Consider the following 10,511-nt stretch of genomic DNA (forward strand, 5'->3'; position numbering starts at 1 on the left):
AGTACTAGAAGATGACTAATAACATCATGATGTTGGGGTCAAGATATAGTGTATTCAACTGTGGCTGATCAATCCAATTCCAGAAGAATGGAATATAACCATATGTGCTTCCACACCAAAAGTAGCATAGATGCAGTTTCAATAATTCAGGCATTCTGGATCACCAAAATCATGTCCTTTTCACATAGAATTGAGAGATTTTGGAGAAATATTTATATCTCAATTGAGATTTAGCCCTACGTATTTCAATGTGTGATTTTATCAAAGTAATGGAATTCACTAAGTGGAAACATCCTAAACTCATGTTGATACAAGTAGCTTGCAAATCTGTATCTATAACTTAAAAGTTCTTAGAGATTTGATAGGAATGTTGAAAGGTTGTGACTGGGCTAGAATCACATGGCTAGTATGGGTCAGAATTTAGACTTTATACCATCCTATTTTTTAGAGTTACATAATTTTAATTACATCCCACTTAAGAAGATTGAATTTCATATTTCTGATGCATGGTATTTTCTTTCAGCTCAGAATTAGCTTTAATTTCTTTATTTTGTTCTCCAATGGTTCTGAACTCCCTCTATCCCAGGGAGATATTTCAAATGCCCAGGCTTACCCAGACTTGCATTTAAGGATTCTATTGTATGTACCTAAATATTCCATGGCCAAATTAGTTAGATGTTTGCTCTCCATGACTTGTAATATTTGATAACTACTCGTTTTCAGGCATATTCAAAATACATTTGACCTTTAGATGGACTCCAAAGAATAACTGAATTCAATTTTCACACATAATTGCCATATACTGTTTCCTTAACATTAGAAATAAAATGGCTAGTTAAGTGTGAGGTGACAAATAGTTTTAAATATAAAATATTAAATTATTAGTGACCTTTAAATGGATCAATTCCACTTATACTAAAAATTACTATGAAATACTAAATAAGATTTGAAAATTAAGAACTGAGTTTAGAAGATAGTAATTTTCAGATCATTTGGGAGAGGTGGCAGTCACATTTACTTATCTTTCAATAAAATAAAAAATGATAGTACCCACATTTCTTACAGTGACTAAAACTAATACTTTCATTATCTTCCTAAATATTTGCTCCAGTTCAATCAGTATTCAAGTCATTTAAAAAGGATTTCCACATTAGCATCAAAATAGTAAATACTGATCTGGGAGAGGGTGCACTTTAGAAAGTGAATAGAGTTGGGAGAGCTGTTCTGGAAAGAAAATTGAACTATGCCCTAAAAGTCACTAAGCTGTATATAGTTCTTGGATATGATATTATTACTATAGGATTATACTCCAAAGAGACCAAAGAAAGAGACAGAACCCATAAATGTAAAATATTTACAGAAACTCTTTCTATAGGGGCAAAAAGAAAAAAAAACCCAACAACAACTGGAAATGACACCTGTCAGTGAGACAATGGCTGAACAAATGATACAATATGAATACAAATAGATACTACTGTAGTATAAGAAGTAATAAAAGGAAAGGTTTCACAGATACCTGGGAAGACATATAAACTGAGGCAGAGTGAAGTGAGCAAGGTCAAGAGAACAATTTAAAGGGTAACAACAACAAGTAAAGAAAAAATGATTTTGAAAACCTTAAGAATTATACTAAATGCAATGATCATCTATGATTCCAGAGGACTGATGAGGAAGCATATTACCCACCTTCTGACAGAGAGGTGAAAGACTCATGGTGCACAATGAAACATATATTTGGACAATGTGGGACTTTGTTTTGCTTGACTATGCATATTTGTTATAAAGGTTATTTTTGAAAACTTTTTCCTTCCTACCAGGAGGTAGAGAAAAAAAATTGGGGGTGGGATGTTATTGTTAATTACAAAAAACTGTAAAATTTAATTTATAAAACAGTGAATGGAACAAAAGTAATACACCAAGATTAGAAAGAAAGGAGGAAACTGAAAAAAAATACAGCAAATTTCTCTTTTCAAGGCCTCATTTCTCAGACACATAAGGAACTCAGTCGAATTTAACTGTGAAGCCAGGTGTTGCAGTGGATAGATAGAGTGATGGCTTTGGAGTTGGAGGAACCTGAGTTCAAATCTGGACTCAGAAACTTATTGGCTATGTGACCCTGGGTAAGTCACTTCACCCTGTTTGCCTCAGTTTCCTCATCTATAAAAGAAGCTGGAAAAGGAAATGGCAAACCACTCCATCAGCTTTGCCAAGGAAACCCTAAATGAGGTTGTGAAGAGACAGACATGTCTGAACAAGGACAAGAGTCAAATTTATAAAAATATGAGTCATTTTATAATTCATACTCAAAGGATATAAACAGGCAATTTCCAAAGGAAAAATAAGTTCTCTTTAGTCATATAAAAAGGTTCTAAATCATTATTGATAAGAGAAATACAAATTACAGCTCTGAGATACTACCTCATATCTATCACATTGGTTAACCTGACAGAAAAGAACAAATAATGGAGGGGAAAAATTGAGCCACTAATACACTGTTCATGGACTTGTGAACTGATCCAACCATTCTGAAGGACAATATGGAACTATGCTCAAAGGGCTATAAAGTTGTGCTTGACCCACCAATATCACTACTAGGTCTGCATCCCAAAGAGCTCAAAGAAAAAGGAAAAGGCCCTCTATATACAAAAAAAAAATAGTAATAGCACCTCTTTTTGTGGTGTCAAAGAACTGTAAATTGAGGACATACCCATCAATTGGGGAATGGCTAAACAAGTTGTAGTAGATGATTGTGATGGAATATATTTGTGCTATAAGAAATGATGAAGGAGAATGTTTACAAAAAAATCTGGGAAGACATATGAACTGTTGCAAAGAGAAGTGAACAGAAACAGAACATTGTACACAGCAATAGCAATATTGTATGATAATCAACTGTGAATAACTTAGCTAGTCTGATCAATAATATGATCCAAGAAATTTTGAAGGACTTATGATGAAAAATGCTATCCAACTCCAGAGAGAGAACAGATAAAGTCTGGGTACAGATTGAAGCATAATTTTTTTTCACTTAATTTTTCTTCTTTTTTTATTTAAAAGCATGATTAATATGGAAATATGTTTTGCATGATTTCACAAGCATAATTGATATCACATTTCTTGTCTTCTCAATGGGGAGGGGAGGGACAAGAGGAAGGGAGAGAACTCAGAATCTGAAGTTTTAAAAAATTGGCAGCTAGGTAGCAGAGTGGATAGAGCATTGGCCCTAGAGTCAGGAAAATCTGAGTTCAAATTTGGCCTCAGACACTTGACACTAGGTGCATGACCTTGGGCAAGTCACTTAATCCCGATTGCCTCACCAAAAAAAAGAATGTAAAAAATAAATAAATAATAAGCTGATTAAGGGGGGAAAAACAGTGAATGGAGTATGGTAACTAGCACATTATTTTGCAGCAATGAGTAAAAGTTTAGTAAGCCTAATTGGTTCTGGGATCTTCCTTTCATTCATTCATCTTTAGGATGTTACTCAGAATTACATTGTCCTAATGGCCTGAAAACCTGCTAAAGTCTGAAAATCAGTACAGACTGCAGTGATAAGAGAGAATAGTTTCAATGGAGGAGAATTTCTGAATTGGACAGCATACTGAGACTTTGGCTAATGCAAGGAAAATAATAGCAGTTTCCAAAGTTTAGCCAGTTGATGATATTGTTGGCCATTAATTGAATTTTTTTAAAAAATTAATTAAGTTTTATTTATTTTAATCTATGAAAATCTGCCTTTTCTTCCTTCTGTCTTTGTCCCCCAATTGACAACGACAAACAAAACCTTTTTTTATGAACCTATATAGACAAGCAAAATAAAATAAATTCTTACACTGAGTGTGTGTGTTTGTGTGTGTGTGTGTGTGTGTGTGTGTGTGTGTGTGTGTGTGTGTGTGTGTGTGTAAGGGGCTTATTTGCCCTGAGTATGACAGATTGCCCAATGTGGAGGAACTTTGAGTCATTTGTTTCCTACCACATGGGAAAGAGTAGCCTTCTTTGATTGGCTTCTTAACTCGAACAAGTTGCACATTTAAAACTGGCCACACTGAAGTAGTTGCTCTTTTCAGTATATTCTTTCTGGTTGCTTCTAGAGAGTGAAGATCACAGTTCACCCACAGTGCAGGTGCCATGGAATGAACTAGAAGAGAGGATATGTATAACAGAAGAGTTTCTCTTTTGTATTGTTTATCCTTTTCAGTTTCAGGTGCTACCAGCAATCTCTACCAGATGTGCTTGAACCTTGAACCCTGAACCCTGGATTCCAAAACAGATGTTGTAGCTAGCCATACTGGAAGATAAGCCCTGAAAAGCCAAGAATGCTCAAGCTCAAAGGGGACTTTGAACTTGGAATTGGGACTGTGTGGTCTATAGGAACTGAGTGAAACTATAAACCCAATCCCCTGACTCTCCCCAAAAGCTGAGGTGGTGTGTGTGTGTGTGTGTGTGTTGTGTGTGTGTGTGTGTGTGTGTGTTTGTTTTGGGAGGGCATTATAACTACCAGGGGTAAGTTTGAATACAATATTTGGGATTTTAGCTTTAAAGTAAACATTTCATTGTAAAAGCTAATTTTTAATACATAAATGAAACTGAGATGCTGGGGACCCATACATTATACTTGGGGGAACACCACTGCTGAGGTCTGAAGCGATTGGCAGTAAGCATAGATACCACCCCTCCTCCATTCCCCTTAAGTGTTCTGAAGCATCGTGGTAATTGTAGCATACCTGGTCTTTAGGCTGGGAGGTCCAGGGTAATCATTATTATAGAATTAATTAAAAGTGTAAAGAACATGTGATAGAGCACCTAATGAAAAACTCCATGCCCACAACTTCACTTAGACCCAAGACATACACCTGTTCCAAACCAAGGAGTTTTAGGAAGGGCACAGTTCAGTTTGTTTAGTAACCCACACTCCCTTGTGTAATCGAACACTGGAATACAGAAAGCAGAAAGTGAAATTACAAAAGACTGACTCATACCCTGTAGGGTATATATTTAGCTGAATGGCTCAGGAACTTCAGATCTATGACTTGACTTCCCTTCATGGCATGAGCTATTGACTTGACAGATGAAAATTTCCTTTCCTTCTGGTGCCTTGTTGCTGACAGGGATCCCTGACTTCTTCTCATCTGACTAGTTCATCCCTCATAGAATAGCACGAAAAAGAATGTGAAGATGTGAAGAGAAATTCTCTCTTGCCCTCACTATCTACCATTTTGCCACATCTCTCTTTATATCCTTGGCATTATCTATAGTGCCTTCACATTTCTGTCCTGAACATAATCTGTTAGGGGTTTTTCAGTGTCTCATCTTCATTTACATACCCTCTCCTCAGGGACTTCATGAGTAGGGTATTGAGCCAATATGAAGTCCCTGTTATAGAAGATTATAGACTTAAAGATGATCTTAGAGATCACTTAGTTAAATTCCTTTATTTTGTGCATGAAGAAACTATGATCCATCAAGCAGGTAAAGTCACACAAGTAATAAGTGGCAAAGGTAGGATTAGGATCTAGGTCTGACACTACAAAATAATACCCCTACCTAGGCAGTCTGCCTTTGTGGTTTTGGAAGAAATTACACCAAAATGCAAGGTACTTTAAGGCCCTCCTTCACCTTCTGGATGGGTAAAACTTCAGGAATCTGCCAAAAAGAACTCATGCCTTTAAATAGCTAGTTCCTGAAAACTAAAATGAAAATTCATAGGTTTCGCATGCTGACATACCTGTTGGAGATATGTAGAAAAGACAGTTTTAAGTACAAATCTAAATGGGTCGTTACCTTCACCAAATCCAGACTATTGGTCCCTTACCTTTCTGGTCCCTATGTTCCCCTCCATTCAGTAGCCTATAGCATAAAGTACATATGGATGGGACTGCTAGGAGTCGTAGTGGATAGCATTGGACTTTGAGTCAGGAATATCTGAGTTTAAATCTTACCTCTAATACTAACTAGCTGTGTGGCACTGAACAAGTCACTCAATATCTTTCAGTCTTAGTTTCTTAGTGTATAAAATAGCTGGAAAAATGAGCATTTACCTCCCTATTGTTGTAACAATCAAATGAGACAATGTATATAAAGTGCTTTGTGAAACCGAAAACCCTATCCAAACATATTATTATTTTTATTTTATTATTATTATTCACCCACTTTCATGCAGCCAAAAGCATTAGGGAAAGTTAAGACTCAGGGACAGCTCCTGACAGAATAGGCTGCATGTTTGGGATCAAGTGAATCTGTGAGATCTTTGGTACAAATGTTTGTTTATTTAAGGTTTTCTGTTTTATTTTCCTTATTTTTTTCAACAGAACTTTTTGCTCTAGTGGAGTTAATTGTGTGCTTATGCAACAGACCAATTCTTTATAATCACAATGTTGAAAGAAGATGAAGAGAATACACAATCTTTCCATATTTATTGCTTATTAATTACAAAAAGAAGTGCTCTTCTATCAAAGAGTCTATCATGTTATATTAAGAGCATCTAAATTTCCTTGCTTGCTTGTTGATTGATGATTACAACCACAGAGACTGCAAACCATAGATTATCTGATATCGTAAAATGAGGCATAAAGGAAATGGCATGTCACTGATGTGGTGAATATCCCATATGGGGTCCAAGTAGAAGAGAGGTTCCCTAGAGAAGATGAAGTCCTTCAGATTCTCCTGTTTGTGGAAGGTACTGGGTTGCTTTATTAAGCCTCAAAATATTACAGTGTTTCTTCAATAAGAACATTTATTGTTCAAAAGAAATTTTTTAAAAATCCATACTGGAAAACCAAATAGATGAGAAATACTTATTTTATTTGTCTGTATAAATAATGATTGACCTGTAAATAGATGGCAGTACATTGATCAGTATCTAGCAGACCACTACAGTGGGACAAGGAATTAAACCTAGATGCAGATAGGACCAGAACTGAACAGGAAATCAGGAGAGTCAAACTCTAATTGAAATAGATACTTGGGAAACACATATTAACTTAGAAAATCACAAATTGATATTATCTATACTTTACTGTATTTTTATGTATTTTGTTAAACATTTCCCTATTACATTTTAATCTGGTAGGAGTTTTGCAGATTTCGTTGTTTCTAGCAAAGTCATTTTTTTGATAAAAAAAAAAAACAAATAACACCTTTTCAAACATAGATACTTTCCTGGTTATACTTTATGGTTTTAAATTTTGTAGTATTGCAATCTCCAAAAAATTGAAGTTTGAGTCACAAAAGGTTAATGGAAAGACAAATGATAAATAGAAGTAGGCTGTAGCATATTTCCAATGAAGTAGAAGAAATGGTAAAGCAAATATCCAGTAAACATATGGTCAGAGGAGAATTTGGACTGGTCATCTAGCAAGAGCAAAGCATAATAGCCAGAATGATACACAAAATTTCAGTCAATTCAACTCATCAACCTCTTATTTAGCACCTGTTATGTGCAATACATCCAAAACAAAGTTAAGAGGAAGAAAATTCTAACAAATAAGGAAATTAGGAAAGATAGGAAAGAGAATCAGAGCTTTGAAGGAAAATCCCAACAATTGGGGATTTTAAGAGGGAAAAATGAGGAGGGAATGAATTCTAAACAGGGTGTTTGTGTGTGGAGAAATAGAAGAGTTGTTTAGAACTATTTGTAAAAAGGAAGAAAGTGGGAGAGTAAAAAGAAAGTATACAATTTCACCCACAAAAATGAAATGCAGACATGAAGGAAAGCCTCTAATGCATTGAGTAGATAGTCTTTGAGGGACCTATATAAATACATCACCTAAGGCCCTTCTAGCTCTAATTATTTTCCTAATATTTAAATATTAAAAGCAGTCACATGGAATGGATGATGGGCTGCAACCTGTACCAATGGAGATAATTTTTACCTCAATAAGATCTCAGACCCATTAAAGTATTTAAGTACCAGAGTAAATGAAACATTTTCTTTTTTTTAAATTTTATTAATTTATTTTGATTTATCAACAATCACTTCCATAAGCTTTTGAGTTGAAAATTTTTCTCCCCTTTCCTCCCCCACACCCTGCCCAAGATGGCGCACAATCTGATATAGGCTTTACATTTACACACCCATTAAACATATTTTCACATTAGTGAAGTTGTAAGTAAAAATTAAAACGAATAGGAGGAACCATAAGAAAGATGAGACAAAACTCAACAGAAGGTAAAAATAAGTGAGAGTGATGCGACTTCCATAGTTCTTTCTTTGGATGTGGACAGCATTTTCCATCCCGAGGCCTCTAGAGATGTCTTGGATCCTCGTAATGCTGAGAAGAGTTCAGTTTAACAATATTAGTCATTGCATAACGTATCTGTTATTTTGTACAAAGTCCTCTTGGTTCTGCTCTCTTCACTCAGCATCAGACCATACAAGTCTTTCCAGGTTTTTCTGAAGTCAGCCTGTTCATCATTTCTTATAGCACAATAGTATTCCATTACATTCATATACCACAACTTGCTCAGCCATTCCCCAATTGATGGGCATCCTCTCAATTTCCAATTCTTTGCCACCACAAAAATACCTGCTATGAATACTTTTATACATGTAGGTCCTTTTTCCCATTTGTTTGATCTCTTTGGGATATAGCCCTAGAAGTGCTATTGCTGGATCAAAGGGTAGGCACATTTTTATAGCGCATTTGGCATAGTTCCAAATTGCTCTCCAAAATGGTTGGATGCAGAAAAAGCTTTTGATAAAATACAACACCCATTCCTATTAAAAACACTAGAAAGCATAGGTATAAATGGAGTCTTCCTTAAAATAATAAATAGCATTTATCTAAAACCTTCGGCAAACATTATATGTAATGGGGACAGGCTGGAAGGGGTGAAACAAGGATGTCCATTATCACCACTGTTATTCAATATCGTGCTGGAAACCTTAGCTTTAGCAATGACAGAAGAAAAAGAAATTGAAGGCATTAGAATAGGCAAGGAAGAAACAAAGCTATCACTCTTTGCAGATGACATGATGACATACTTAGAGAATCCTAGAGAATCAAGTAAAAAACTGCTTGAAATAATAAACAACTTTAGCAAAGTTACAGGCTATAAAATAAACCCACATAAATCATCAGCATTTCTACATATTACCAACAAAGCCCAACAGCAAGAGACAGAAAGAGAAATCCCATTTAAATGAAACATTTTCAAATGAAAAATGGTGATACTATACCAGGTGGAGTTATATAAATGATGTCTCAACTTTTCTTGGTGGGATCTTACAGCTAAGGAAACTGAGAGAGTTTCTCCAAATGTCCTTTATGACATGAGAGTCTCTGGGAGAAGAGTTATATAAATTTTGACAAACATGGGTCCCACTCTATAAGTGGTAATAATTCAAATAGAAACATAGATAATGATGGACACATCTAATTTTATGCTTCAATTAATTTGTCATCTAAACAATGTGGATTCTCCATTGATTCAATCTGTTAATCAACATGTATTTATATCAGTATATATTATAATCTTGACATTCCTTACCAACTTTTATGATTTTTATCCACATTCTCTCATAAACCCTACAAACAGAGTGCATTCAATTTCTTCAAGGTCTTCCTCAGTGTTTGGTAACACTTTGTGGCTTAAATTCAACAAGTATTTATTTATTAAGCTGGTATGTGTTAAATGCTAGAGGAAACACAAAAAATGTGTAACACTCAGATTATTTTATTTTTCCATGATCTTTTTTTATCTTCTATGACTTTTTACAATAATCTCTCTCTCTCTCTCTCTCTCTCTCTCTCTCTCTCTCTCTCTCTCTCTCTCTCTCTTTGGGCAAGGCAATTGGGGTTAAGTGACTTGCCCAGAGTCACACAGCTAGTAAATGTTATGTGTCTGAGACCAGATTTGAACTCAGGTCCTTCTGACTCCAGGGCTGGTGCTCTATTCACTGTGCCACCTAGCTGCCCCAATAATCTCTTTTTTAAAAAAAATCTTTTATACCACTTTTTGAACTAAAATTGTCATTGATAGTATACTGTACCATAATAACTCTCTCTTGTTTTTTGCATCACCAAAATTTTTGATTCTTCAGAGATTCTGGTTTTATATGATCTGTGGCCAGTAGCAGTCTTGGGAAATCATAGCTGCAGAACAGGAAGTCCCAATGTCCTTCATTTACAGACCAAGAAAAGTAGACAAGGGAGGGTAAATGACTTGTCCAAAGTCATATGTTGTTTGTCCTTTGCTCTCAAAGAGGTTCATGACATCAGGGAGGTGATGCCATGACATGTGAGTGAATTGGATTTAAGTGAGGATGGGATGTACAAAGTCACCAGCCACTTTCTTTTCTGTAGCCATCTGGGTCCAGTGGCCAGATATAGATGAGGATGACTGGAGATGGCCTTGGATGCAGGGGGAGACCTTGGCCTTTTTAAGCTAAGTAACAGGTCTCACTTTGACTGAGGCAACACCCATTCAGTGATTCAGGCTAGGTAAGAAATGAGGCAGAGAATGGCCTCTTTACCTAGTCAAAAAAAAATCAATCTGGGAGGTTAAGACCT

Source organism: Phascolarctos cinereus, unplaced genomic scaffold, assembly GCF_003287225.1.
Source record: "Phascolarctos cinereus isolate Bilbo 61053 unplaced genomic scaffold, phaCin_HiC Scaffold_726;HRSCAF=1367, whole genome shotgun sequence".
NCBI lineage: Eukaryota > Metazoa > Chordata > Mammalia > Diprotodontia > Phascolarctidae > Phascolarctos > Phascolarctos cinereus.